The sequence below is a fragment of the Hipposideros armiger genome, unplaced genomic scaffold (assembly GCF_001890085.2).
Source record: "Hipposideros armiger isolate ML-2016 unplaced genomic scaffold, ASM189008v1 scaffold_298, whole genome shotgun sequence".
In the NCBI taxonomy this organism is placed as follows: domain Eukaryota; kingdom Metazoa; phylum Chordata; class Mammalia; order Chiroptera; family Hipposideridae; genus Hipposideros; species Hipposideros armiger.
The window spans coordinates 149,061-155,190 of NW_017731648.1; the positions used below are offsets into that span (position 1 = coordinate 149,061).

The 6,130-nt window shown below is 45.5% G+C and overlaps 1 protein-coding gene and 1 long non-coding RNA gene across 2 annotated transcripts in view; one reads left to right on the plus strand and one right to left on the minus strand.

Moving 5' to 3' along the window:
- OLFM2 (olfactomedin 2) overlaps window positions 1-6,130 on the minus strand; it is a 74,420-nt gene that overhangs the window by 58,363 nt on the left and 9,927 nt on the right. The window lies entirely within an intron of this gene.
- LOC109391647 (uncharacterized) lies at window positions 2,306-4,690 on the plus strand. The gene is made up of 3 exons (XR_002125883.1): window positions 2,306-2,405; window positions 3,649-3,781; window positions 4,181-4,690. It is a non-coding gene; the product is annotated as an uncharacterized LOC109391647 (long non-coding RNA).

Here is a 6,130-nt window from a genome sequence, read left to right on the forward strand (position 1 = left end):
TTTTGTTCTTCAGTCTAGTTGTGGAGGATGTCGCTTCACTGGCCCATGTTGGTATTATCATTGCTCTCTTCCGGGGTGAGGCAGTCACTCGCCGGCCATTGGACGGCTGCTCACAGGGGCTCATGGCAGCTCACGAAAGCGCATGCCAGCTGCTGGCCAGCCACACTGCAGCCTACGCCGTCGCCGGCAACTCACAGCAGCCCAGCTCCAGGTCAAGCTGTTGTTCACCATCTTAGCTATAGAGGGCGCGTCACTGGCCCTCATGTGGGATCTGAACCAGAGCCCTGCTGCTCAGAACTGGTGTCCCAAGCCAACTCTTAACCAACGCGCCACTTGGCCAGCCCCTGTTCCCATTTTTTTTTTAATGAGGAAATAGAGGCACAGGCTATGCTAAGAAACTTTCCCAAAGGCCCCTGGGGATTCTATCCCAGACAGGCTATATGGCACTGGGTCAATCAGACCTATTCATAGGGGAAAGAACAAATGTTGATCCCTACCTCACATCATATACAAAAATCAATTTCAGGTAGATTGTACATCTAAAGGTGAAAGGTAAATAATAAAGCTTTTAGAAGAAAAATAGAATATCTTCATTACTCTGGGGTAGGCAAAGATCACTAAAACAGGACAGTAACAAGCACTAACCTTGAAGAAAAAAATTATTTGAACTACATTAAAATTTAAAAATTGTTTATTGATCAAAGATACCATCAAAAGAACGAAAAGACAAGCCACAGAGTAAGAGAAGATATTTGCAATCCTTATGTCCAATAAAGAACTCATATCCTGATTTTATATGCATATAAAATATGTATAGATAGCGATATAAAATCTGGCTATGTGCACACACTTATTCCTACAAATCAATAAGAAAAAGGCAGACAGCCTAATAGAGAAGTGGGCAAAAGACCTGAACAGGCATTTCACAAATGGAACTACCTAAGTGAAAAGGTATTTAGTTAGCACTATTAGTCATCAGGAAATGTAAATTAAACCCACAAGGTGGTAGATACCACTACACACCTATTGGAATGTCTAAAATGAAAAAGCCAACACCAGGCGTTGAGGACACTGTGGAGCCACCGGAACTCTCGGGCGCTACTGGTGGAAGAGCGAACTGGTAAATTCTTTGAAGAGTTTCTGGAACTTTGGAAGGCTGTTTGGTAGCATCTCCTAAAGCTCAAACCCCAACTATGACCCAGCAATTCTACTCCTAGGTATATACAGTTGAGTCTCATTATTCGCAGACTCCATATGAGCAAGCTGGCCTACTCATTACGATTTATTTATAACTCCCAAATCAACACACGCACGGTTGTGGTGGTCATTCATCGACATGTGCAGAGTGGCAAAAATTTTGGTCCCTCACACGCAGGTTCCCAACAGAGGTCCGCCATCGCCTTGCTCTGCCTTCTTGCTTCTCCTCACTGTAAACAGGTCTTTTTCAGTCCAGCTAGTGCCACATTTTTCACACTTTCATGCTTTTTATTGGTGATTTCTTTATTTTAAGTGGCCCCCACACATAGCGCTAAAGTGCTATCTAGTGATTCTAATAAGACAGTGTGATGTGTCTTCAGGAGAAAATACGTCTGGTTGATAAATTTCATTCAGGTATATAGCGCCTTTGGCCATGAGTTCAAGGCTAATGAACCAACAATATATATCAAATAAGGTGTTTTTAAACAGAAACACGTACACAAGTTTTGATAATTACGTTCGTGAACTCATCCTGGAAAATCACTACAGTCACTGAATATCACTGCATATCACTACGGTCACCTTGAAAGTACTCCCCTCGGGAAGCTATGCACCAATGCCAGCACCTAGTCCACCCTTCAAAGCAATTTTGGAACTCTTTTTCTGGAATGGCCATCAGAGCTGTCGTCGGATTACGCTTGATGTCCTGAATGTCATTAAAATGTCTTCCTTTCAATATTTCCTTTATCTTTGGGTAAAGAAAGAAGTCATTGGGGGCCAGATCAGGTGAATAGGGAGGGTGTTTCAATACAGNGACAAGTACCAGGCTGCTTTCCACTCACAACTTGAAATTGTGGTGGGGGCGGGGAACTGAATTTGGGACCATCCTCCAGTCCCCAGAGCTTCCGGCCCCTCCCATCCACGCACCGGCCGGCGGCGGAGGCAGCGAGGCTGCGGGGAAAAGCGGCCGGCGGGTTTAATTTTCTCTGTTTTTCTCTGCACTCACGCCCCCTCCTGGCGTCCCCGCATCACCTCGCGCGCCGCCGCCGCCGCCGCCCTCAGCCCGGGGCCGCCCGCAGCCCGCGGCCGCCGCCGTCTGGAGGCGGCAATGACTCAGGCCTTTCCGAGGGCTCGCCTGGGGAGAAGCCCTGAACATAGGGGTGCGGGCCTTGAACTGTCCCTTTTTCTGACCTTAGCAACACCGAAAGGTAGGTTCTGCCCCATAAGTGATCTGCAGCAAAGACGTGTCTCCCCCTCAGTTTCCCTAACTGCAAAGGAGGTGGTTGCGAGGACCATGGACCATATGTATAAAGGGCTGGGGTGTCCTGAGAAGCATGTGAAAGGTTTATTGAGCATATACTATGTCCCAGGCACTGTGAACAACAGACAAAATGCCTGCCTTTGTGGAGCTGAACATTCAGTGGGGTGAATCAGACAAAAAATAGGCGAGGGGGTGGGGGGGTAAAATAAGACATCACAATTCGGGAGGGGCTTAGGAATAAGCACAGGAGTAAACTTTAATCAGGGTGGTTGGGGAAGGTAACATTTGAGCAGAGACCTGAAGAAGGTGAGGGAGGGAGCCATTCGGATATCTGAGGGAAGAGTTCCAGGCAATGGGAACAGCAAGTGCAAAGGCCCTGGGGCAGGAGCATAAGTGTTCAAAAAAAGGGAAGGAGTCCAGAGTGGTTAGAACAGAGTGAGCTGCTGGGGAGTGGGGAGAGATGGTGCTTGTAAAGCATTTTGCAGGGTGTCTAGGACATGGTAAATATTTCATAAATAGTAGCTGCTGTTATTATTTGCAACTAATAATGAGCTTTAAAAAAAAAAAGAGATGTGTCCTTGCCTACTCATACTACAGCTTGCATTTATGAGTGCTGAACATTTTGCAAATGTGCTTGCTGAGTAGTTATTACAGCCTCCTATGAAAAGTACAGTGACTTCCCTGTACTGGGCTCAGAAAGGAGATGGGACCACCTCAAGGAGACCCAGCAGGTAAATGGAGGCTCAGAAAGGAGAGGGGACCAGCTCAAGGTGACCCAGCAGGTAAATGGGGGCCCAAGATTTGAACCCAGGTCTGTCTAATTTCAGACACCAAAAACCACTGGGCTCCCAGGCCTCCTGGCTCAGAGAATTCGGAACCTAATGGTACTCTCTCCTTCTATCACCATTGGTGCTGTAGAAAACTGCCCTAGCTCCTTACAGCCAAGCTTCTCTAAGGAGTAGTCTCCATTCACATCTGCCCTTGCTGTCTCCCAGAGCTTTGTCCTAGGTCCCCAGCTCTTCTCACTCTGTACATTGGGCCTAGACCATCACAGCCACTCCCCAGGGCCTTGGTTCCATCTGGCCTCAGAACCTTTGCACTTGTTGTCCTTTACCCAGAACACTATTACCACAGATATATACACATATGGTTAGCTCTTTTACCTCATTTATATCTCTGTTCTATCATAGTGTGGATAAGATACATACCCTACCGTTCTCCAGAAAACTACATTTCCCAGGTTCCCTGCACATTGGCTTCCTGTTAGGATCATCCAATGGGAGGCACTGGAGGAAGACTGGAGGGAAGGAAGGGTGAAGCCAGGTATTTCTCCTCTATCTTTCTGCTTGGGGTGAGGATGTGTTCTGAGAGTGGCTACACCCCTTCCATGGTCCCAGCAACCACACAAGAGCCCCTTCCTTATCACACCACCCTTTGTCATGTCCCTCTAATAGCTTTGTGCTAAGATTTATTGCTGGATTCCCTGATCAGTTTAGCTTCTCAACTCTTCCATCTCACACTTAACCAATTTCTTGTACCAAATTCTCTCTCTTTGAAACCCTGAGTAATATGGTCATTATATCTGACGGACCCTCCCTGGCCACTTCATCCACAATAGCAGCCCCCACTACTCTGTTCCTTACTCTGCTCTATTTTTCTTGAACAGCATTTATCACCGTGTGACATATTATACTTTTGTTTATGATCTGTATCCTCCACTAGACTTGCAACTTCACAAGAGCACCTACATGTCTGAAATTTTCACAGCTGCATCCCCAGGACTTAGAACAATGTTTGGCACATAGTAGATGCCCAAGAAATTGTTGCTGACTGACTAAATGAGTTTACAGCTGAGGCCTTCCAAAGATATATCTACATCCCCGATCTCCAACCCCTATGGCCATCTGCTTCTTGGATATCTCCAAGAAGTTGTATGTTTCACACAACTAATAGCACATGACACCCACCAGAATAACCTCAATCAGAAAGGCAGCAACAAGTATTGGTGATGATGTGGAGAAACCTGAACCCATTGCTAGTGAGAATATAAAATGTTGCAACCATTTTGAGGAACAAGTTAGCTGTTTCTTTAAAAGTTAAGCAGAAATACAATAATTCCATCTACCCAAGAGAAATAAAGCATATGTCCATGGAAAGCCTTATATATGAATATTCATAGCAGCATTTTTCACAACAAAAGAAACAATCCAAATCCCCCTCAACTGGTGAATGGATAAACTGTGGTCCATCCATATGATGGAATGTCATTCAGCAATGAAAAGAAACAGACTACTGACACATGCTACAACATGGAGAAACTTCAAAAACATCCGGCTAAGTGAAAGAAGCCAGACACAAAAGGCCACATTTTGTATGATTCGATTTACACAAAATGTCCAGAAAAGGAGAACCTATAGAGACAGAAAGCAGATTAATGACTGCCTGAAACGGGGAAGGGGGCATGGGGGAGTGGGAGTGGGGATGGACTGCAAATGGGCACAAGGGATCTTTTGGGGCATGACAGAAGTGTCCTAAAGCTGGATGGGGTGATGTTTACACAACTCCGAAAATTTACTAAAGCCATTGAAATGTACTTAAGCAGGTGGGTTTTATGGTATGTAATTTATCTAAATAAAACTATTAAAAGAGGGGAGCGTTCTTAAACTTTCCCTGCAAGCCCCCTCCCCTGAGGTGCCCTGTGCTTGCAGCACTGACATGAGAATGAGTTCTTCCTTAAATTCTGCACCCTAGATTCCTTGCTTCCTAGGAACCTACTCCAGATGTACCAGTTAGAAACTGTGTGTTTTGCTCCCTTTACCCGCTTGCTCTTCCTTCCTGCTCTTCCATCCAAGCCAGCACCAACACCAGCTGATTGTGATGCAGAAATAGCTCCAGAAAGCGTCTCCTCCTCTCTGCTATCATCATCACTCTAAGCATGAGGTTTGGGAGTGCTGTAGATTGAATGTTTGCATCATCCAAAAAATTCATATGTTGATGCCCTATTCCCCAAGGTGATGATATTAGGAAGTAGGGCATTTGGGAGGTGATTAGGTCATGAGTGTGGATCAGTACTCCTCATGAATGGGATCAGTACCCTTCTAAAAGAGACCCCAGAGAGCTCCCTCACCCCTTCCACCATGTGAGGACACAGCGAGTAGACACCACTTATGAACCAGGAAGTGGGTTCTCACCAGGCACTGGATGTGCTAGCACCTTGATCTTGGACTCCCCAGCCTCCAGAACTGTGAGACATAAATTTGAACTGTTTATAAACCACCCAGTCTGTGGTATTCTTTTATAGCAGCCTGAATGCACTAAGACTGGGAGCCACGGAAAGTGATTTTTTTCTCCCCCGAAAATTCCCAAGAGGAAAAAAGTTCATAACTGTCAGAAATAATAATAATAATTGGTAAGGTTTGGTGAATACTTATCATGTGCTAGGTACCATTTGCAGTAATGTATATATGATAACTCATTTAACCCTCAGAATACTGCTATGAAGTTGATAGGATTACAATTCCCTTTTTTTTTGGGGGGGGGGAGTTGAGGGAGGGGAACAGCATTGGGGAATCAGGGGAAGGGAAACAGACAAGCTGCTGTCCTTTTGTTCTTCAGTCTAGTTGTGGAGGATGTCGCTTCACTGGCCCATGTTGGTATTATCATTGCTCTCTT